At 37.7% G+C, this 24,969-nt stretch overlaps 1 protein-coding gene across 4 annotated transcripts in view; it reads left to right on the top strand.

The window, feature by feature from the left end:
* The window catches only part of CTNNA3 (catenin alpha 3), a 2,095,157-nt gene that overhangs the window by 383,325 nt on the left and 1,686,863 nt on the right, over positions 1-24,969 (top strand). The gene's annotated exons all lie outside the window — the stretch shown is intronic.

Here is a 24,969-nt window from a genome sequence, read left to right as displayed (position 1 = left end):
TATGGCAATGTCATATAATTGGCTTTAGTCTTGCTGGAAGTAAAGGCTTGTTGGTGTTTGCAGGGTCCAACGATGAGAGAGTGTGCTTTCCTGGATTCTCTCTCCTAGTCCCCCCTTTCTGAATTAGCAGCCTTGTGATCCAGCTATAAGGCTGCAACTGCTTCTGCCTGGGGAGTAAGAGGCTCAAAGAGCTGGGAAATCCCCACTCTATCCCCACTCAGTGCAAGGCTTTGGGAAAGGCTCTGACAGTCAGGGCCTCCAGTGTAATCAGGCGGGGGTGGGAATCAATTGTTGTCAAGGTGACTGTTCAGCACCTATCATTTAGTTGGACCTCTCAACCCAGGCTTTCCACACTTTGTAGCCTGTTTTTGCAGGGAAGAAGAGGCACTAGTCTCTGCTTACGACTAGTGGTGTAGTATAGACCTTATTATCTGCCAAGTCCTTCTTGTTAGCGTTTATCCCTGAATATGGAGGCTCTATCAATCAGAAGTTGCCCCCGCCCCTTTAGCGAGAGGCACTAAAAAATATCACGCCTCTTGTCTTGGATCGCTGAACTGAGAGAGATCTTATTAATTAGAACCGAGGGTGCGCAGATTTCATGGGTTAAGCTAATTTCAGTGATTGGGTCGCAGCTGTGCTTCCGAAGGTATTTTAGGCTGCCTGTGCACGCCCCTCCCTCAACGCTTGATTGTTAGCTTGAATGGCTGGGTGAGGTGCCCCGCCCACGGAGAGAATCTCCCAAGCCTCTCCCGCTCGCCGCTGGCGGCTGGACCGCACCAGGCTCAGGATAATGGAACCCCCTGGGTGTGCGGGCCAGCAGGGCGCCCTGGGCACGTGGAATGCCCAAGGCACGCGCGCGAATGGGGCGCTCCGGGCACCGGTGGCCGGCGACCCCCACTCGCTGTGTGCGGGCCGCTGGGAACGTCAGCGGTGCTCAACCGGACCGGGCGCGCGCGGCTGCTCGCAGCGGCTCGTGGCGGCGGCGGCTCATGGCGGCCGCTAGCGGCGGCGGCCTGCGGGGGCTCGCGTCGGCGGCTCGCGGTTCCCAAGTATATGGGCTGACTCACCACAGGCGCACTTCCTTGCGGTTTGAAAGAACGTCCCTGTGGTAGATTTCTCCACACCCTCGTCTCTCAGATTCAAGTGATAACAGTCCTTTCGCTATCAGTTTGTGTGGAACTCCGGAATGCTCCGAGGATAAATTTTTCTGTTTCTAGTTGATAAATTTGTTGTGATTTAGGGGAGAGCTGTCGGACGCGCTGCTCACGGCGCCATTTCCGTGACGTCACTCTATATCAACTTCTTAGAAGAGTTCTCAGTTGTTGATGATAAAAAAGATGATTTGCTTGTCAAGTAAGGCATTGTGGGTAAATGCCAAATTAATTTTTTTTAATTACTAGCATTCTTCCAGAACATGCACCTTGAATAATAGGATGAGTTCAATAGCATTTTTAAACATATTGATAAATGTTGCACTGAATGAAAGTTTAGGGATTTTTCTCTAATACTGTAATCTCATGTATGTCACCTAGCTATATAGCAGAGTACCTTGGGGAGCTTTTATTTTTATTTTTTGTCCAAGCCCCATCCTAGACCAATGAAAACAGAATCTCAGGGCAGGGACCAATGAAAACAGAATCTCTGGCATACAGGAGGCTTGAAGTCACTCCTGTATGTCACCTAATTCCAAGAATAAGCATTCCAATATTTATCAGATTGAAATACTGACATTCAGATAGGTGAAATAAGTTGCTTAAAGTCACAGAGCTAATGAACGGAAGAGGCAGCATCTGAACCTTGGTGTTCTAACTATAAAACCTTTTCTATTTTTTTTTAAAATATATATTTTAATATTATAGTTGACATATTATATTCGTTCTTCAGGTACAACATAGTGATTAGACATTTATCTCTTACAAAGTGATTCCCTGATAAGTCTAGTACCCACCCGGAACCATACATAGTTATTGCAATATTATTGATTATATTCCCTATGCTGTACTTTACATCATATGACTATTTTTATAAATGGCAATTTGTACTTTTTAATCCCTTTTACCTTTTTCACCCATCCACTCAACCACCCTCTTAACTGACAACCATCCGTTCTGTCTCTTAAGAGTTTGTTTCTGTTTTGTATTTTTCATTTATATTGATTTAGATTTGATATGTAAGTGAAATCATGTGGTATTTATCTTTATCTGACTTATTTCACTTAGCATGTTAACTTCCATGTCCATCCATGTTATCACAAATTGCAATATTTCATTCCTTTTTTATGGCTGAATCATATTCCATTGTATGTGTTCTTTATCCATTCATCTATTGTTGAACACTTAAGTTGCTTCCATATCTTTGCTGTTGTAAACAATGCTACCACTGAACATAGGGGGTTCATATTGCTTTTGGAATTACTGTTTTTATTAATTGCCAGTGATATTGTAGATTTATTATTAATTTTTTGATTAACCTCTATACTGTTTTTCATAGTGGCTTTGCCAATTTACAATTCTATCAACAGTACACTTGGGTTCCTTTTTTGCCACATTCTCTCCATCACTTGCTATTTGTTGATTTATTGATGGTAGCTATTCTGGCAGGTGTGAGGTGACATCTCACTGTGAAAACCTTTCTCATTTTTAAAACATGATGTCACCATTCCTATATATTAACACTTTCTGATGATTTCTTTCCTGCCAATTGACCATGGTATACATGAGGGAGTCTGTTTCTCTCTCTTCCCTCTTCTCACTTAAAAAAAAAATTGGGGCCCTGGCTGGTTGGCTCAGTGGTAGAACGTTGGCCTGGCGTGCAGGAGTCCCAGGTTCGATTCCTGGCCAGGGCACACAGGAGAAGAGCCCATCTGCTTCTCCACCCCTCCCCCTCTCCTTCCTCTCTGTCTCTCTCTTTCCCTCCCACAGCCAAGGCTCCATTGGAGCAAAGCTTGCCCGGGCGCTGAGGATGGCTCTGTAGCCTCTGCCTCAGGCGCTAGAATGGCTCTGATTGCGGCAGAGCAACGCCCCAGAGGGGCAGAGCATCGCCCCCTGGTGGGCATGCCAGGTGGATCCTGGTCGGGTGTATGCGGGAGTCTGTCTGACTGCCTCCCTGTTTCCAGCTTCGGAAAAATACAAAAAAAAAAAAAAAATTGGCCTGACCAGGCGGTGGTGCTGTGGGTAAAGCATCGGACTGGGATGCAGAGGACCCGGGTTCGAGACCTCGAGGTCGCCAGCTTGAGCGCAGGCTCATCTGGTTTGAGCAAAAGCCCACCATCTTGAACCCAAAGTCGCTGGCTCCAGCAAGGGGATACTCAGTCTGCTGAAGGCCCACGGTCAAGGCACATATGAGAAAGCAATCAATGAACAACTAAGGTGTTGCAACACACAATGAAAAACTAATGATTGATGCTTCTCATCTCTCTCTGTTCCTGTCTATCTGTGTCTGTTTATCCCTCTCTCTGACTCACTGTCTGTCTCTGTAAAAAAAAAAAAAATAAATAAAAAAATTGTGTTATGTATGATCATAGATAACGCACAAAAGAAATTAAGACATTCATGCTTTTGTATCATAATTTTGTGTAGGATAGTTAGCTTGCCGGAACTTGGCTTGAGCTATAAGAGAACTTTTTTTGTGTGTGTATGAATGGAATCTTAGTTTTTAATAAGAGAGAACATACTGTTTGGCCTTTTTTTCTACTTCCAGAAAATGGAGTATTGGAATTATCATTCCTCTTCCCTGTGGTAATTTTATCATCTAGAAAATTCAAGTTAAGGAGATAATTACGTCAGTATGGGTATCATATGCTCGGGGTTCTCAAAACTCTAATGGGTTAGTGGTAAAATCAAGGCATGTATCCTCCTCCCTCCCTCCCTCTCCTCCTCCTCCTCCTCCTCCTCCTCCTCCTTCTTCTTCTTCCTTCTTTTTTAAATGAGGGGAAGGGAGACAAAGAGATAAAATTCCTACATGCACCCTGACTGGGGGATGTACCCAGCAACCCCCTTCTGGAGCCAATGCTTGAATAACCGAGCTATCCTCAGTATTTGAGGCTGATGCTCAGACCAACCAGTTATCCTCAGTGCCTGGGTCCAATGCTCAAACCTGTCAAGCCACTGGCTGCAAGAGGAGAAGAGAGAGAGGAGGGGGAGAGAAAAAGGAAGAGAAGCAGATGGTTGCTTCTCATATGTGCCCTGACCAGGGATCAAACCAAGGACATCCATATGCTGGGCCAACGCTCTGTCATCTGAGCCAATTGGCCAGGGCCAGTTTGTTCATTCTTTAAAAGCAAATATTGTGTTCATTTTCAACTCAGTTCACCTAACTCCTAACACAGTACTTGGCATGTAGTACTTAATAAATGTTTGGTGAATTAAATTGCATCTGATTTTTGATGGTCTTTTTTGGGAAATAGAATTTTGAGCCCAATTTCTGGTTGATATGAAATTATCCTTTCTAGAAGAGTGAGTCAAAGTGTTTCAGAGAGTGCATTAAAAGCTCAGTTATTTTCCCAGGCTAACTCTTTACTTCTTGTTAGCAAACAGTATTTATCATAATAAATAGCTCATTTAGGATGGTTTATCGAGGCTTTAGTTCCAAATTTAACTTAACAGGAAGTTAAAGTGCAAAGTTTGACAGCTTCTCCCAGAAAGGTAACTTTGCACTAATTTACTTCACTTTATTTATGAAAGGTATAAAATTGATTAACATTTTATAGTTATTCAGAGGTGATAAACAGCATTTTGGCCAACCCTTATGCTTTTAATAAGCATGTTTTTATGCCTTATATCAATATTTTTTTTAAAAAAGTATACCCTAGTTTGTGGTTTAAATACTCAGATACATTATCTTATTTGTAGATGGTACCCTGTGAAATGATGTTTCACTGGTTTATAACATTTAGAAGGTGTGAAGCTTTTGCCTTATGCTTTCTTGTAGGAGAGATTTCTTTTTTAATTAAAAAAGTTATTGTAATTTACATCTAGTAAAATTTAATTTTTTAGGAGAACAGTTCTGTAAATTTTGGCAAATGCATAGAGTCATACTGCCATTGCCGCAATTAGGATACATACTATTTACAACACTCCTCCCCCCAAATTTTCTATGGTATTCCTTTAAAGTAAAATCCTCCCCCACCTTCAATACCTCACAGCCACTGATTTCTCTTGCCTTTTCCAGAAGGTAGTATAAATGAATGGAACCATATACTATTTAACCTTTTGAGTCAGTTTATTTCATTTAGCATATAACATTCAAGATTCATCCATTCGTTGTATGTATCAACCTATAGTTTGTTTTTTACTGTTGAGTACATTTTCATGGTATGAATGGACCACCATTTGTCCATTCTCCCATTTGAGGGACATGTACTTTATCGCTTTTGGTAATTGTAAATAAAGCTGATAAAAACTTTTCACATATGGTTTTTATTTTCTTTTACAAATAGAGGTTTTTATTTCACTTGGGGCAACACCTAGGAGTATGGTTGCTGGGTTATATGCTAAGTGTATGTTTAACTTAAAATGGGCAAACCATTTTCCGTAGTGGTCATACCATTTTATGTTCTCATGAACAACCTGTGAGGATTCTAGTTGCTCTGCATTCTCACCAGCACCAGGTGTTGTTTTATTTTAGCCATTCTAAGCAGTGTATGGTGGTGATAATCGGGCTTCTCATTCATTTTGGCTAACATTCTTTGTTGTTGGTGGTGAGGTTTTTATTATACAAACAAATATTTTTTTTCTTATTTTTTCTTTGTTAATCATCAACACAGAGACCTTTGTGCCTGTGATCTCAAAACTTAAGTTCAATGCTAATATTCCAGGCTACTGCTTTAGTCCATTCATCAGGGAAAGCTCAGTACTGTGGAAAAAAATCTAAGTATTGCTATAGATTAGAACTGAAGTTTTAAGACTTCACACTAAATCAGAGCAACATGACCCCCTCTTAACTTATTGTTAATCAGTTTCTCGCCCCCTCAGCTCTCCCTGCACATTGTTCCCAGTGGTCCAGGCTTTTTACAGCGCTGCTTTCTTCATGCCATCATTTGTTCATAACCCTTGTCTGACTCCTCACAGCTCTGGTGTAGCCTAGTGCTTAAACACAGGGCATAGTTTTATTCTCGGCTCTGCCACATTCCAGATGAGGTATCTAGACCAACTGATTTTTCTTACCTTCAGTTTTTCATTTTTAAAACGGCAAGATGGGGCCTGCATAAAGTATTTTTGTACCAAGTGGTCAGGGCTCAATCCATGTCAGCAATTATTAATAAATAAAACACCATCAGCAGCCCTGGCTGGTTTGCTCAGTGGTAGAGCGTCGGCCTGGCGTGCAGGAGTCCCAGGTTCGATTCCCGGCCAGGGCACACAGGAGAAACGCCCATCTGCTTCTCCACCCCTCCCCCTCTCCTTCCTCTCTGTCTCTCTCTTCCCCTGCTACAGGGAGGCTCCATTGGAGCAAAGATGGCCTGGGCGCTGGGGATGGCTCTGGTCGCAGCAGAGCGATGCCCCAGAGGGGCAGAGTATCGCCCCCTGGTGGGCAGAGCGTTGCCCCCTGGTGGGTATGCCGGGTGGATGCCGGTCGGGCGCATGCGGAAGCCTGTCTGACTGTCTCTCCCCGTTTCCAGCTTCAGAAAAAAAAATGCTGGAACCTAGGCACCATGTAGTTTCTATTGACACCAGAAAGGGAACATCACACATGATAATATCCATTAGATAGTTTTCTTTTGGGGGGGAGTGGGAATGAGGGTAGGGGAGATAGAGGAACAAACTCTAGCATGTGCCCAGATCAAGATCCACTGGCAACCCCATCTAAGACTGATACTCTAGTGCTCAGCTATTTTTAGTGCCTGAGGCTGATGTGCTCAGGCCAACTGAACCATCCTCACTCAGCACCCCGGGCCACACTTGAACCAATTGAGCCACTGGCTGTGGGAGAGGAAGAGAGAGAGAAGGGAAAGAAGGGAGAGAGGAAAGAGGAGAGAAGCAGATGGTTGCTTCTCCTGTGTGCCCTGACCGGGAATTGAACCTGGGACATCCGTACGCCAGGTCAAAGCTCTATCCACTGAGCCACTGGTCAGGGCCTTTTCTTTTTCTAAGTGAAGTATTATACTCACTATATTTCATTCTATTTATAAAGCTGTTTATTTAAACCACAGCCTTTGTAAAATTGCTTGGCAACTTGATACATTTATTCCAGTTGGAGTTCTGAAGAAGCAGTAGCAGCAGGTAAATTGAACTGTTTGTGCTACAATTATAAGGAAGGCTTCTTTTTTTCTTTCTTTTTTTTTTTTAGGTTTGCTTGGTTTAGTTGTAGTGGATGCTTGGCCTTTTTAAAAAAATTTTATTTAGAAAGTTAAAGTTAATATGGTGACATTGATCAATAAGAGTACATAGGTTTCAGATAAACATTTCTATAGCATTTGAACTGTTGATTATGTTGTAAACCCATCACCCAAAGTCAAATCATTTTCTGTCACCTTATATTTGCCCCTCTTTACACCCTTCTCTTAATTGGTCGGTCTGGGGCAGATCATGCCTCTTAGTGTAAGGGTATTTTTCTTTAGAGGCCAAGCTGAAACAGGGATCTGGTCCTGTTAAAACATGGCAGGACAGCAAATCAAGCAGTAGTCCTTGCCTGCATTAGTATAAAGGAAAAACAATCATTAAATCACTTTTAGAAGTGACATATTAGTATGCCGAACATTTTGAAGTGGGCCTTAGCATGAACATTGCTTGAAAAATTTTATACATTTAGTCAAACTTTATGAGATTCCAAAGAGTTTCAGGGAAGTCTAGACATATTTTCCAAAATTTTAACCTTATTTTTTTTATCTTAAATATTATAACATTATATTTAACATATTATTTTTAAAAAAACTGTGATATATTCACACAAAAATAGTACTACTCAGCCATAAAAAAGAAGGAAATCTTACTTTCTGTAACAGCATGGATAGATGTGGAGAGTATTATGCTAAGTGAAATAAGGCAGTAGGGGAAGGCAAATACCATATGATTTCACTTATATGTGAAATCTAATGAACAAAATAAACTAATAAACAAAATAGAAACAGACTCATAGATACAGAAAACAGACTGACAGCTGTCAGAAGGGAGGGGTTTGGGAAGCTGGGTGAAAAAGGTGAAGGAATTAAGCAAAGGAAAAAAAAGCTCATAGAAATAACAGTGCAGTGATTATGGGAAGGAAAGGAGGGTGGGGGAGGTACAAGAGGGTAAGGGGTATAAGTGGTGATGGAAGGAAACGGGGCGGTGGATGTGCAGTGCAGTGTACAGATGATGTATTATGGAATGTACACCTGAAATCTATGTAATTTTGTTAGTCAATGTTACCCCAATAAATTCAAATAAAAAATAAAATGAAATATGACTTTTAAAATATATTATAAGTAAAACTGCCAGTTCCTAACCCCTCATTAAATATTACATTCAATCTATACCAAGCCATGTGGGTAAATGTGCAGTTAACACAGGCGCTCTTACCTTAGCAAAGATTCCAATTCATATATTAAAAAAAATTTATTCTCTTTAGTGAGAGAGGAAGGGAAAGAGAGAGAGAGAGAGAGAGAGAAACATCCAGCTGTTCCTGTATGTGTCATGACTGGGATTAAACTGGCAACCTCTGAGCTTTGGAACAATGCTCTAACCAACTAAACTATCCAGCCAGGGTTCGAGTCATCTTTTATATTTCTTCAACTAAAAATGACTGGAAATATGACTAAAGCCAGACACTTAAAACATTAATGAATAATATTTTTATTAAGCATTTAAATATTTAGAGATATATCAATAGAAGAAAAACTGAAATCACATATCTATTAACATGTTTATTTGAAGATAAATAGTGCATTTCTTAGGCTGATGAGAGAAAATTTTTTTTATCATATGTTGCACAAGGAATAAACATTATATTTAATCTGAACAGTTTTTACTTATCACAAATTTCTAAATCAAAACTAAACACATCTTCATCACAAGGTGATGGTTAGAAGAACAGTAATTGCTTATAGATTTGTCACATCTGATCTATTTTCATTCTAAACTCAAATCTAGTAATAGCTATTTCAGTGTAAGGGTATTTTTCTTTTCATGAACTCTGTAAATTAGGAATGCAATCATTGACTAAGACATAAGATAAAAAAAAATTTAATTTTCTTAAGTTTTTCTGGTTCTGGGTAGTATAAAAATATTGTAAGTATAACTCATTTGACATGGAACTAGGATGTTTTATGGAATACCAGAGTTGAGTAAGTATTAATATTTTTGGCTTTCATTCTAACAACTAAACACTGTATGCTTTTATTTGAGTTTGTCTATAAAGTTTAGGGTATACAAAGCATATCCTAATTGTGCCTTGTAATAGTCTTGCCATGATTTAGTTGAAATAAGATCTGGAAACTGAGTTACTTTTTTTTTTTTTTTTTACTGAATCCCTGTGTAATTTCGACAAGTCATTATCTTTACTCAAGCTTTCTCATTTGAAAATTTGTTGTGATTACATATGCTTTACTAATACACAGTTAAGCTAGGATGTATGTCTACCTGGAACAAAAATTAAGGCAATGAAAAATGTAGTCTTAATAAAGACAGTATTTTTCTTTCCTTATCCAGGGCTAGAATTTACCCTGAAGGATGAGTCATAACATGAAGCCAACCAACTGTGGCTACTTACAGGTGTCAACCAACAACTGGTCTTCTTCAAAGATTTCTGTAACACAGTTAACCACTTCTCCATTTCACAAGATTTTATTTCAACTTTGTAGAAGCAAGAAGAGAAATACTGTTCAACCTTCCTAATTTTTATAATGAGGCAACTGAATTGTAGGTAGGTTGTGGAATAGCCAAGAACAAAGTGATAGTAACAGAAATAGGACTAAATGTTAAGATTTATGACTTAGATTCGTGCTCTATTTATTAGTTGAGGAATAGGTTCTTTTTACATGGAAGTAAATGTTTCCGTTAAAGAGATTGTTTCGTGTGTGTGTGTGTCTGTGTGTGTGTGTGTCTGTATGTACTTTTTGGTGATCACAAAGAATACCCAAATAGTTTTTCACCTTAGCCTTCTTCAGAGTGAGACAATGTTAGTTATTGTAGGAGGCAAGCTACTGCAGTTTGACTACCCATGCATGATGTTTATTGGGAGAAGATTGTTTTCACTTTCTTGTTTGAATAACCATTTTAATGGTCTGAGTCTTTTATGATTCCTGATCAGTAACTGCCATTAGCTACATTTTCCTTCCTTATGATTGGATGCTTTTCTTTTCTGGGCTTTATTGACATTTGTATTTTAAAGATCAGGAATTGGTCTTACTGTTGAAAAAACCCCAAATGAATTAATACACTTAAATTCTATCTAAGCATTATTATTATTATTTTTTGGTATTTTTCCAAAGCTAGAAACAGGGAGAGACAGTCAGACAGACTCCCGCATGCGCCCGACTGGGATCCACCCAGCACGTCCACCAGGGGGCGACGCTCTGCCAACCAGGGGGCGATGCTCTGCCCCTCTGGGGAGTCACTCTGCCATGACCAGAGCCACTCTAGCGCCTGGGGCAGAGGCCAAGGAGCCATCCCCAGCGTCCGGGCCATCTTTTGCTCCAATGGAGCCTCGGCTGCGGGAAGGGAAAAGAGAGACAGAGAGGAAGGAGAGGGAGAGGGGTGGAGAAGCAGATAGGCGCCTCTCCTGTGTGCCCTGGCCGGGAATCGAACCCGGGACTTCTGCACGCCAGGCCGATGCTCTACCACTGAGCCAACCGGCCAGGGCCTATCTAAGCATTATTGATGAAAAATGTTACTATGAAGCATTTTGTATAAAAAAATTTATAATTTGTCATATACAATTCTTTGTAAGTTATAACAAAAAGAAATCATAGTGATACCTTAGATCAAATAAGAAAAATATTTTGCATACATATAGCTATTCCCCCATTTGTGCTTATGGGAAACTTGGCAAATCACCTATGATACTCTACTTTTGTCCTGCAACAGCCTCAGAGTCATTATTAACACAATACTTCAGACAGTCATTATCAGTTGATGGGAACTAATGTGAGTGAAAAACCTAAGAACCATCTATGACCTAGTTAGACCTCTCATTTTCCATAAGAGGCAGCTGAGGCTCAAGGAGGCTAAAAATCTTAAAAGACACTGGGATAGTGGGAATTTGAGCTGATGTTCCCATACTTTAGCTTCGATGCTCTTTTTCACTCTATCTTCCTACTCAGTCAGCAAAGTAACATGGGTATAAAATTTCCATGCCCTTTGAAGTCATCCTTACTCAATTTTCTAATCTTCAGGTTCCTGAGCTATTGCTATTATTATCTTATCTATGTACAATTTCTTAAAGTGGGGAGAAAAAATGTACAGTTCCCTAAAGTGCATTCAGACCCCATGCAGCATAAAATTAGCACACAGAATATATAAACTGTTGCTGATATATAGCATGTATATAAAGTTGCAATTACTATAAAAGTACAGCAAGAAATCTTAACATCCCAAATGTAACTGTAAATCTAACAATGTAACAACAGAATTTCCTGGAGGAAAAAGCTATATTTCCCCATTGTTATTTTTGATCCCAGCTTATCATCTGGTAGGTTTTTGGGAGCATCAGTCCTCATAGTCTCAGTTCTACTTGGTCATCAGAAGCTCATGACATAAAGGCTCATTTCTTTAATTTCACTAGTACTTGAAGAACAAGGGAATGAACTTACTCAGAACCCTTTTTTCAGAAGCAGTGATCCTTACACTTTTCACTGGAGTGCCACTTTGGTAAAGTTAAGTATACATAGACTCCTCTTCCTGAGGTCCACTGTTTATAACCTCACCCTCCTCCTTTCCCTCCACATTTCTGTTGACTTCTATATTGACTTTATGGATCATACAGGACTTTCAGAGATGTCACTATTGAGGGACTTCACAGAGTCACATAAAGAATGCAGAACATTCAGGTGCTATAGTTAGTGCTAAATTTAATTAAAGGTAGGATAAAACTTTCAGAGGTATGAACATAATGCTTATTAAATGTTTGGAAGCTACTGAAATAGAGTTCCAGAGTTAAGACTGTAAGAACTTTCTCATTGGCAGTGGTGGGCAATCTACTCCAACTCATAGAATATGAAATGAGGTGAAATATCTATTTTTTACATTTATAAAGAAAAACAGATTCAAGTTAAGAAGATAAACTGAACTTGAGTAGATTTTGAGGAAGCTTAGGATGGTACCATCTAATTTTATTCTTCAAAAGAACAGGGAAGTTATTATTATTTTAGTCAGCATTTCTCAAAAAATGGCTTCTGTTTCCATGGAAGTACAGTTCACCTCACTAATTTCTATCATCAGAGACACCTTGGGTATTGTTAAAAAATATAGGTCAACAGTTACCAGGTAGGAGTTGTACATCTTACAGAAATAAATCCCTACACCTCACCAAAAATAGTTTTATCTTTTTCTTCTTGAATACCGGAGTGCTGTTATAAGAAATACAAGTTTCCAATTTCCCTTCCTTCTGTCAGTTTTTGGGTTTGCCATTTAAACTTCCAAACTCACTCCTGCTTAGGCTCAGTTTTTATTTTTTAATACTATTTTATTCTAAGGAAAAAAATTAGATAAAGGCCTTTTTAATTTTATTTTCTAAAGCATCAGAAGTGTGAACTAAAAAATTATTCTACTTTGGGACAAAGATTTTCTGGGAAATTTAATCCTTTATTATTCAAGATAATTCAACCAGAACACTTTGGGCCAATTTAAAATATTTTATCTACATCTCATTAAACTAATATGCATGTTTCTTCCCTTTTTCCTCTACACTGAATCACGCAGATTTATTTCTTTTAAGTAACTAGATTTTTCATTCTTTCAAAATTGCTCTTCATTTTGGCACCTCATTTGTTCAGTAATTCCATAGTCATGTTTGTGAAATCCCAGTTTTCTTTGACTCAGATTCAGGAGTAAAGAAGAAATTTGTTGGGAAGATATCATGTTTAAAACCTTCCCTGGGGATTCTTTTCACTGTACAAAACACTCTTTTAGTAAAATTTCTTTTTCTTTTTTTTTAATTTTTTTCTTTTATTTATTCATTTTAGAGAGGAGAGAGAGAGAGAGAGGAGAGAGAGACAGGGGGGAGGAGCTGGAAGCATCAACTCCCATATGTGCCTGACCAGGCAAGCCCAGGGTTTCGAACTGGTGACCTCAGCATTTCCAGGTTGACGTTTTATCCACTGCGCCACCACAGGTCAGGCCCAGTAAAATTTCTAAAATTTCTCAACTTCTCTAAAAATATTATCCTTCCTATTCTAAAGTACGTGGAAGATGTTGGCTTTGATGAGGTTATGTTTGGCTACAAAAGATACCATATCTCATATCAAGGATGGTAACAGTTATATCATCATCTTACTCTTCTACCAAGGAAGGAAAAGATGTTCAGGTGGTCACATCATTTGAGAAAATGAGTGATAGAACTGCCTTCTGAGTCACACTGCTCTAATTCTGAATGAGTCCATGCTGTTCTTATTTTTCTAGCAATTGGACAAGAATTCTGTGGTTATTACAATACCATGACTAGACAACCTTTGGGAGGCGAAGTAATATTCATATGCTTCAAAATCAGTCCTAAATGAATTGTTTTCTTTTTGTGATACTTCCCTGTGGCTTATGCTGGGGACTTCCTGCCACACGCAAGTGATGTCAAGAAATAGAAGCTCAGCAGTTGATTCGTTTTTCTTTACCCTGTATTCCACAGGCTTGGATGGTGGCACTTGAAGTAAGATAATCATTTTGTGCCAGAAGAAAGATAAAAGAAGAAAAACAGTTTGCCAATAGGAGCTTAAATTGAACATTAGAAACCTGATAAATATAGGAAAGAGGTGATTATCCCAATACTATTCCAGCACTATAATCTGGTAGCTTTTCCACTCCTGACATGTATTTTAAAAAGCCAACAATGTCACTTTTGTCAATAAAGGCTTAAAAATAATTTTGAATATATGTTAAAAAGAATAAACCCGATAAATTCCTTTACATTATTTTCATTGACCTGTGGTTTAAGGTAGTATCAGCATTTCCAGTGTAGGTGCTTTTGCAAGTATGAATTTTGCTATTTTGTTCACAGGATTAGTGAAGAGAAATACTGAATTCTGATCTTAGCTTTGTTACTGAAAGACTTTAACAAATATGCGCGACCCAATTGCTTTTCCTACTTATCTGTATTCTGTTTTCTCTGGTAGGGTAAAATATCAATTTATCCCAGGCTTTATCTGGGAAAGGTTTTGGGAGTGATCTGTGTGTTTAGATTTATTTGTTAATTTGGTACTGAATTAGGAGCAGTTTTGAGGTAAAATAAAACTTTATGCTAGCCAGTTCCTCTTTGTTTTCATTATGAATAAGACTGAGGCGACACAGTATTTCTGTGAAATCTGTAGTGGTAAGTAGCTCTTTGTTCTTCAAAATACCTTCTATGACACTAGCCAGTTAAGTTAGGTTACTCCATTTTTAACTGCATTCAGGTTATTCCCATTTCTTCTTGTTGAAATTGACATAATGACGTGATATTAATTGAGCTTATCTTTCAGTATTCAAGGCACTGTGCTAAAATCTTTATATGTATGAACTATTTAATCCTCATAATGATTCCTAAGACTAGATATTACTATTATCATCATTTCTCAAATGTGGGTACTTTGGAGACTGGATTGAAATCTAGGCAGTTTGACTACCATGCCCCGTAGTTAACACCTGCTCGGTGCTATTGCCTATAACATGGCTGGAAAACCAGTAAAAAAAACTTTCAGAAATGTGGTATTAGGGAAATAAACAGAAAGGTGCAGTGACAGTGAAATTGTTGCGCCAAATACCAGTTTTCTTTATTTTCTAATAACAGCATCCTGCTGGATTCATGGTCAACAGCAATCGGAGCTATATCTCCCAGCCTCCTTTACAGATGTAATTATCCTTTGAGATGTGATTTAGGTTTTGGAAATGTAAGTGCAACTTAGATTGAACGGCTTCTCAAACTTTCCTAAAATTTAGCCTGTTTGTATCCTTTGCTTCTAACCTACTATTTGAAATGTGGATGTTGTGATTGAAAGTCCAGCTGCCATTTTGAACTATGAGGATAAAGTGGCAGAATTAGAAGTTGGAAGGAGCCTGAATTCTTGAGTACTCAATGCGGCAGAGCCACCCCACAGCCATGGATTTACCTTCAACTTTCTATGTGAGAGCAAAGTAAAGTTCTGTCTTGTGTTAAATATTATAATTTTGGGTATCTTTAATATGTAGGGGAACTAATTTCTTATATCATATCTCTTCAACAGTGAGTACTATAAGTGTGAAGTCCTCCTTAGCAACTTAAAGAAATGCTCATTTTCTGTAGAGAGATGCCCCAGTGCAATGTTAAATTTACTTTCTTAAAACATTGACTAAGTGAAGGTTCTTTTTTAACTGGCACAACCACTATAGAAAACAATATGGAGGTTCCTCAAAAAAATTAAGAATAGAGTTACCATATGACCCAGAAACCCCTCTTTGGGTACCTACACCTCAAAATTGAAAACATTTATTTGTAAAGATAGATGTACCCAAGTTCATTGTACAATTATTTACAGTGACCAAGACATGGAAATAACTCAATCATTTGACAGAGAGATGAGTGGATGTAGGAGATGTGGTACATAAATTCAATGAAATACTACTCAGCCATAAATAAAGACAAAATTTTACCATTTGAAACAACATGAATGAGTCTTGAGAATATCAAGCTAAGTGAAATAAGTCAGATGGAAAAAGTCAAGAACCATTTGTGTTCACTTATATGTGGGATATAAAACTGAAAGCAATCAATAAGCAGACAAGACAAGCAAACATACAAACAACAGCATCATGGTTACCAGAGAGTAAGGGGGGGGGTAGTGGTGAAGGGTAAGAGCATCAAAAATATGGTGATGGAAGTAAATTTGACTATGAGTGCTAAACACACAATGCAATATACAGATGATGTATTATAGAACTGTACACTTAAAACTCTATACTTTTATTAACCAATGTCACCCCCAACATTTAAACAAAACTTAAATATATAAATATAAAACATAAAAATAAAAAAATAAGGATTGTTAAGTAGCTACCATTTGCACATAAGAAATTTTTGTTTAATTTAGTTTATTTTTAATATCTTTCTTTTTTAAGTGAAAGGAGGGGAGATAGAGAAACAGACTCTAACATGTGTCTTGACTGGGATCCACCTGGCAACCCCTAACTGGGGCTGATGCTTAGACCAACTAAGCTAACCTCAGTGCCTGGGCTGATGCTTGAACCAATCGAGCTATTGGCTGCAGGAAGAGAAGAGGGAGAGAAGGGGGAGAGGAAGGGAAAGAGAGTCAAATGGTGTGCCCTCAACTGGGATCAAACCCAGAATTCTACATGCTGGCCAATGCTCTATCCACTGAGCCAACCATCCAAGGCCTCAGTACCTTTCCGTTTTAATATTCAAAATCATCTATTTGAGTTAAAACATGTTTTAATTGAGGTAACATTGGTTAAGAATGTGGAAGAAGTTGACTTTGATGAAGTTATGTTTGGCTACAAAAGTTACCATATCTTATATCAAGGGTGGTAACAGGTATATAGTCATCTTACTCTACTACAAAAGAAGGAAAAGATGTTCAGGTGGTCACATCATTTGAGTAACTAAGTGATAGAACTTCCTTCTGAGTCATGCTGCTGTAATTCTAAATGAGCCTATTCTGTTGTTATTTTTCCTCCAATTGGACAAGAATTATTATATAAGTTTCAGGTGTACAACATTATTGTTTGATATCTGTATACACTATAAAGTGCTCACTGCTGAAAGTCTAGTTTCTAGCCATCACTGTATAGTATAGTTGACCCCCTTTACCCATTTCACCCTCCCCTCACTGTCTTCCTGTCTGGTAACCACCAATCTGTTGTTTGTATCTATGAATTTTATTTTGTTTGTTTCATTTTTGTTTTATATCCCACATGAATGACATCATACAGGTTTTTCCTTTTCTGTCTGACTTATTTCACTTAGCATAAAACCCTATGTTACTGCAAATGGCATCTACATTTTCTTCTATGTGTTTTATTGTTTCAGATTTCACATTTGTCTTTATTTTGAGCTAATTTTTGTGTATGGTGTAAGACAGTGGTCTAATTTTAGTCTTTTGCATGTGACCATTCAATTTTCCCAACACCATCTATTGAAGAGACTTTTTTTTCTCCATTGTTTTTTCTTGGCTTGTTTATTATAGTTGCCAACACATTGGGCTTATTTTGGAGACCTCATTTCTATTGCATTCATGTGTGTTTGTTTGCCATTGTCATATTGTTTTGATTATGATAGTACTGTAGTGTAATTTAAAATCAAAGATGAGTGTGACACCTCTGGCTTTGTTTTTTGTTTTTCTGTGTTTTCTTTTCCCCCCTCAGGATTGCTTTGGCTGTTTGGGGTCTTTTGGAATTCCATGCAAATTTTAGGGTTTTTTATTTGTTCTATTTCTGTAAAAAATGTCATTGGGTTTGTGACAGGGATTGCATTGAATATGTTAGGTAAATGGACATTTTAATAATGTTAAATATTCCAATCCATGAGCATGAACTATTATAAAATTTCGTTGTGTTTTCTTTAATTTCTTTCAACAATGTCTTATTTTATAAGAGCAGTACAATAAAAAAAGAACAGTATAATATGTGAATTATATTCTAATTGCAAAATCATGCTCTAAATATAATACAATTGAACAATAATATAGCCTTTTTTTTTCTTTAAAATAGTGATTTAAGATAAAATATCAGAGGCATACAACTTAAAGATGTAACTCCTCTGCCAGGTCTGTGTAGCTTCTAAAGTACTTTAAATTTACTATTGTTTACTACCATTTGCCACTTTAAATGAAGTGTTATAGCTGTTGGGGGTAAGATCAATGGCTATATCAATTAGAAAGAATTATTAATTTAAGAAACAGGTTTCTCTGGAATGTTCTTAATCAGATTTCTGCTGTTTTATAAGAATTATATTTAAAAATTAAACTTAATGGGATGACATTGATCAATAAGAGTACATAGGTTTCAGGCAAATCTTTCTATAGCATTTGAATTGTTGATTGTGTTGTGTGCCCATCACCCAAGTAAAATCATTTTCCATTGCCTTATATTTGTTCCTCTTTAGTCCTCTTCATCCCCTTCCCCCAAAACCTCTTCCCCCAAGTAACCACTTCACTTTTACCTATGTCCATGAGTCTCAGTTTTATATCCCATTATGTGTGAAATCATATGGTTCTTAGCTTTTCTTTTGCTTTATTTATTTTTATTTTATTTTTTAAAAATTTTATTTAGAAAATTAACTTTAACAGGGTGACATTGATCAATAAGAGTACATAGGTTTACACTTCTATAGCATTTGAACTGTTGATTACACTGTATACCCATCACCCAATGTCAAATCATTTTCCATCCCCTTATATTTGTCTCTCTTCACACCCTTCCCCCCACCCCCTTTCTCCTCATTCACTCAAGTCCCCTTCTCCCTCTCCCAGATTTCCTTGCCCCTGATAACCACTTCACTTTTATCAAAGTCTATAAGTCTCAATTTTATATCCCACCTATGTGTGAAATCATACAGTTCTTAGCTTTTTCTGATTTACTTGTTTCACTCAGTATAATGTTCTCAAGGTCCATCCATATTGTCGTAAATGGCAACATGTCATCATTTCTTATGGTTGAATAGTATTTCATTGTATATATGTATGACATCTTCTTTATTCAACCCTCTACCGAAGGATATTTTGGTTGTTTTCATGTCTTGGCTACCGTGAATAATGCTGTGATGAACATGGGGGGTGCATCTGTCTTTACATACCAGTGTTTTTTAGTAGATTCCTAGTAGAGGGATTATCAGGTCATATGATAGTCCTACTAATATTTTGAGGAACCACCATACTGTCTTCCATAATGGCTGTACCAGTTTACATTCCCACCAGCAGTGAATGAGGGTTCCTTTTTCTCCATAGCCTCTCCAATACTTGTTATTTACCTGTCTTGTTAATTATAGACAACCTAACAGGTGTGAAGTGGTATCTCATTGTAGTTTTGATTTGCATTTCTCTACTAGCTAGCGAAGATGAACATCTTATTTGCTGGCCATTTATATGTCTTTTTGGGAGAAGTGTCTCTTCAGGTCCTCTCCCCATTTTTAAATTGGATTGCTTACTTATTTGTTGCTGAGCTTTCTGAGTTCTTTATATATTTTGGATACTAGCCTCTTATTGGGGTTATTTATAAATTTCATCTCCCATTTAGTTGGCTGCCTATTTGTTTTGGTGTCAGTTTCTTTTGCTGTACAGAAGCCTTTTAGTTTGATATAGTCCCATTCATTTATTTTTGCCTTTACTTCCCTTGCCTTTGGTGTCCAATTCATAAAATGTTCTCTATGGTCAAAGTCCGTAAGTTTAGTACCTATGTTTACTTTTATGTTATTTATTGTTTCAGATCTTATATTTAAGTCATTTTGAATTAGTTTTTGTACATAGGGACAAATTGTAGTCAAGTTTCATTCTTTTGCATGTGGCTTTCCAATTTTCCCAGCAACATTTATTGAGGAAGCTTTCTTTTCTCCATGGTATGGTTTTGGCTCTTTTGTCAAAGCTAATTTTTCACATATATGTGATTTTATTTCTGGGCTCTCAGTTCTGATTCATTGGTATGCTATTTAATATTATGTTACATTTATGGTATAGTGAAACTGTATAAGAGCTCTCTCTAAACGTCAAATAAACCCTAAAATTTCTTATATTAATAAGAAAAAGTGAAATAGAAGAATTTACATTTCTTTGAACACATGTATGAGGATTATTTATTTGGTCAAATGACTATTTTAAATTTGTGGTGTTATAATTTTGTAAAATGTCCATTTTTTTGGTTCAATACCAAACATAGGATTATCTCCCCATTCAGGAATCCAAGTTAAAAAGATGATAGAGTCTTGGACTAAGACCTCCTCAGTATAGAAGGAGGGGTTGGACAAATTTGTAATCCGTGTTGCACACAGAGATAGGCCTGCCTGATGGATTTGATATGGGGATTGGGTGAGAAGATAAATCAGAAGGAATATTTAAATACAGCACGCATATTCAACTAAACAACTGAGTAGATGGAGGTCCTGTTTCCTGAATGGAGGGGCTTGAAGAGGGACTAATATGAGGTGTGTGGTAAGGGGAAGGAAACATATCATTAGTTCCATTTTGCATTTATTGAGTTTGAGATACTTGTGAAGAGACACGCAAGAATGGAAATCAGATTGTATATCTGAGTTTGAATTTCAGGGGAGATGTTTGCTTTGGAGATATTACATTTGGAATGATCAATTTAGAGATGATATTTAAAGTCATGGGAATATTAGAGATAATCTAAAATAAAAGTATAAAGCAATGAAAGAAGAGGGCTCTGAAACCAGCCTAGTAAATGTGGTAAGATATTTTCATTATGATCAAAGATTATGGTGTTTATTGGGCTCTCGTGTGGATTTGTCTTCTTCCTGGTGCTATTGGTCTGCTTGTTGCCCTTGACCCATGTTGTCTTCTCTAAGATGGCACTTACTCATGGAGAGTCCTCACTAGGGAGCTGGGCTATTAAAATATCAGATGTAGGAATCTAGAATGCAGTTGATTAGATGCTTCCATCAAAACCTATTGATATGAGAATTCCAAGGACTTCCAGAGATGCATAGGATTCAATGTAATTTTAGACTGTTTCTTTTACATATTATTCAGATAAGCATAATATTCAGTTCTGGAATAGTGGCACTTTACAAGTATAAATATGGGCATCCATGATTTAATAATTGGTACTCATGTTCATTCTCTAAAATTGGTTATGTTTCAACTTAATAATTTTTAACAATTTTATACGATCATATATTGAAATGCCATTAGTATTGGGCCACAAAGAACTTTCCTATAGAGGAATTCAAGAGTTATAGGTTTTAACAGAACCTAAAGGTTGGGGTGTGTGTGTGTGTGTATGTGTGTGTGTGTGTGTGTGTGTGAGAGAGAGAGAGAGAGAGAGAGAGAGAGAGAGAGAGAGAGAAACCAAAAAGGGAGAAGCAGTGGGAGAAAGGAAAAGTGTTTAGAGAAGCTGTTGCTAGGTAGGTTAATGACAGACATTAAAACGTTTAATAAAGATGTAGCATCTGTTTTTGCATTTAAGATATTTTAGAACTTAATTAATTGAGAGCAGCTAAAATTTTTCTTTCCAGTCTGAATTTTCCTCTTTCAATTCACTGACCAAGAGGCTGCCTTTTTAAGCCCCCAAAGCCTGTAATATGCCAAGATTTGCTATAGAAACCAACTAAGACCTGAATGGCTTACCCTTGGGTAAAATAAATAGCCAATTGTCTTGCATATATTTATTCATTTTACTACCATTCATTTAATACCTGCCAGGCAAGCTTATTCATTTCACTATTATTTATCGAACTTCTACCATTCTCCCCATAACTGAACTCAATCATATGCTCCCTTTGCGGACCCAGCATAAAATTTAGTTATGTGAGTCCATGAATAGACAACTTTCTAACTAAATAAATATATTGCCCAGTGATTTTTGATACCAGAAAAAAGATTAAATATTTTCAAATGTGGCCTTGCATCTAAGCCAATGGTTATATCTATTGTAGTATTACTGATTTTAGAGTACTTTGCATGCAATTTTTTGATTCCTGGAGGATACATCTAACAATAATCACAACTCTTCTTTTCTCTCCCCCTTCCCTCATCTGTTCTGCATATATTCAATGAATACTTGGCTCTATTCTCAGAGTTGGCTTCTTCCAATTTCCTCCTCAAAATTTCTTTAAACTTCCCATATTTTTTTGTTTTAACGGAGGCTGCAAGACTTTCTCTGGACTAAATTGGCTCAAAAGATTACTGAGCTTCAAAGTCTGGCTATAGGAGGATCTTTAGAGTCTAATTTTGAAGCCTTGGCATCCAAGAAAAATGAAACTTCATATTTCCATCAAGGGGTGTATAAGCCAGGGTTTAACAAAGTTTATAACCTGCTATAACTTTTAATTCTGAGAACAATGTTTGCTAAGTTTTCCCAGTTGAAACATGTATACTTCTTTTTACCTCTTCTACTTAAATTTCGGCTATTTCCAAGGAATTGAAGAGAAACCAGTTACTAGACAGGCTTTCTTGCTTAGACATTGAATATTTATTTATTTATTTGTTTTTATTTTTTTTATTTTTCCCCCAAAGTTAGCAGCTGGGAGGCAGACAGACTCCCACATGCACCTGACCAGGATCCATCTAGCATGCCAACGGGGAGTAATGCTCTGCCCATCTGGGCGTTGCCTGTTGGGGGTGGAGCCATTCTAGCACCTGAAGTGGAGGCCATGGAGCCATCGTCAGTGCCCAGGCCAACTTTGCACCAATGGAGCCTTGGCTGCAGGAGGGGAAGAGAGAGATAGAGAGGAAGGAGAGGGGGAAAGGTGGAGAAGCAGATGGGCACTTCTCCTGTATGCCCTGGCCAGGAATCAAACCCGAGACTTCAACACATTGGGCCAACGCTCTACCGCTGAGCCAACTGGCCAGGGCTAGACATTGAATACTTTGTAAAGGACTTTTCACCAGCATCATTGGTTAGGTCTTCCTTTGGGGGCTCTATTAATTTTCTTAAATTAAAGCCGAAATTTTGTGCACATGCATGTATTTAATAAAAATTTATTGAACACCTCGATAGTTCTTGAGTACATTGGTAGACAAAACTAAATTTTTAGCCTTCATGTGGCTTACATTTTCACAGGTGTAGACAGGCAGTAAACACAGTTCACAAGTAAATTTTATAGTGTGCTATACAGTTGGGGGTCCCTGAGACCACTCCTATATTTAGTGATTTCCTACGCAGACTCACAGGACTCTGCCCATAGTTGTACTCACAGCTAAGATGTATTACCACGAAAAGGCACAGAGCAAGATCAGCAAAGGGAAAAGGCAGAAAGGGCAATTCTGGGGAGACTAGACACATACTCCAGAGTCCTCTCATGTTAAAGGCACATGGATGTGGGTAATTCCTTCAGTGAGTGTGAAAACATGAAGGAAATATTATCTCCAAGTGAAGCTCATTAGATACTCAGATCCTAGGTTTTTTATTGGAAACTGGTCACCTTCTGCCTGGTACATATCTACCAACTTTGTACACTTCTTAAAGGAAAACAGCTATTGAGCGTACAATATATCGTTTGCACAAACATTTTAGTTGTACTGAACCACCCTTATCAGTTCTGGGAATGTGAGAGCCCTTCTGAAATCCAAATTCCTAGATGCCAGCCAAAGGTCAACCTTGTAATCAGGTCTGCTAATTAATTATTTTGTGTACAGCTAGATTATGCTAAGTGTTCTGGAGGAAAAATTTAGAGTGCAAGGAAAAAATAAGATGCAAGGATGAATAGTTCTGAAAAGGGATATGCCTTACAATTTTTAATAAGGAGATCAGAGTAAGCTTTCTGGGAACATGATATTTGAGCAATGTTTTAGAGATTACAAAAAGAACTTTCTAGGCAGAAAGAATAGGCAATTAATTACCTTAAGGTGAGAGCTTGCTTGTCATATTTGAGGAAGCCAGTGCAGCTGGAAGGTGTGAACTTAGAAATGAGGTTAGAGAGTTAAGCCTGGGTGAGGAAACTTGTGGCTAGACTGCACGGACCTTGAGGACATTGTTATTTCTTCAGTTATTTCTGTGTTTATTCCACTGAAGAAAGACCTGGTGGTTTTCCTTTCTTTAGATTCTCTGTCCCTCAATGTTTAATAAATGCAGATCAACATTTAATAACTGCTAAATTCTTCATTTTAGAGTTGGAGAACTAAATCCTAAGTGATGACCAGAGTCTTGTTTAAGATCACATGGTCATCAGTAAAAGAATGGAGGATAGAATGTAGCAAGTAACTGTTTTAATACTTCTTTCTCCAAGTTTTAGAGCATCCTGGTGACATTCACTTGTGTTTTACTAAAGTTAGTATAACTGATAACAAACATACACTAAACTGCTTCAAGGTAGTTTAGGTAGAATGTGTTCAGTTATTTCTTTCTGTTTAGAATAAAGAGTGATCAATCTATGGGTAAAATGGGAGACAAAGCAAATATCGAACCCTTCTTATTAGAATGTTTGATAATTTAAATAAATGTCTACAGATCTTGGACTTATCCACAGCCCCATAAAAATTTGTTTTCATTACTTGTTAGGTCCTCTCTCTTTTGTTCTTATTTTGACTGTATTTTAATAAAGAAAAGGCTTATTAAGTTTCCTCCCATTTTTAAAGGATTTAACTGCAAGGGCTATAGAAATAAAATAAGGCTAATTTTTCACATGGGCAACTCTGTAACAGTCATACCACAAAGGCATAGTTGAAAGGTGTCTGAAAAACAGCTAAAGAGCATCTAGTGAACAGAGAGCCAAAAAACAGTTGTTTAACCTTAACACCCAAGTGGAGCAAGTTGCTTATGAAGTCAGTACAAAATTGATAATTTTTTATTTCAAAATGAAATAAGACGGAAAAGATTAGCATTTTTAAAAAATTTACTGATTTAATCTTTAAAAAAAGAATGTTGGATACAAATAGGTCTGTGGTATATAGTGGCCAAAGATATGATTTTGCTGACAACCATGGGAGGCAATTTAACAATGCCTTTTGTTGTTGTTTTGATTATGAAAACAAATAGTAAAAATAACCCTTTAGAATAAAATTTAAAGATTAAGTTCAGAGCTTTTAAAATATTATGTGAATTTGGGAGTACATTTAAGAAATACTTTTGCCCTGGCTGGTTCGCTCAGTGGTAGAGCATCGGCCTGGTGTGCAGGAGTCCCAGGTTCCATTCCCAGCCAGGGCACACAGGAGAAGTGCCCATCTGCTTCTCCACCCCTCCCCCTCTCCTTCCTCTCTGTCTCTCTCTT

This window comes from Saccopteryx bilineata, chromosome 9 (genome assembly GCF_036850765.1).
Source record: "Saccopteryx bilineata isolate mSacBil1 chromosome 9, mSacBil1_pri_phased_curated, whole genome shotgun sequence".
Taxonomy (NCBI): domain Eukaryota; kingdom Metazoa; phylum Chordata; class Mammalia; order Chiroptera; family Emballonuridae; genus Saccopteryx; species Saccopteryx bilineata.
The sequence above is the reverse complement of the archived record's forward strand: the minus strand, read 5'-3'. Positions and strand labels throughout refer to the sequence as shown.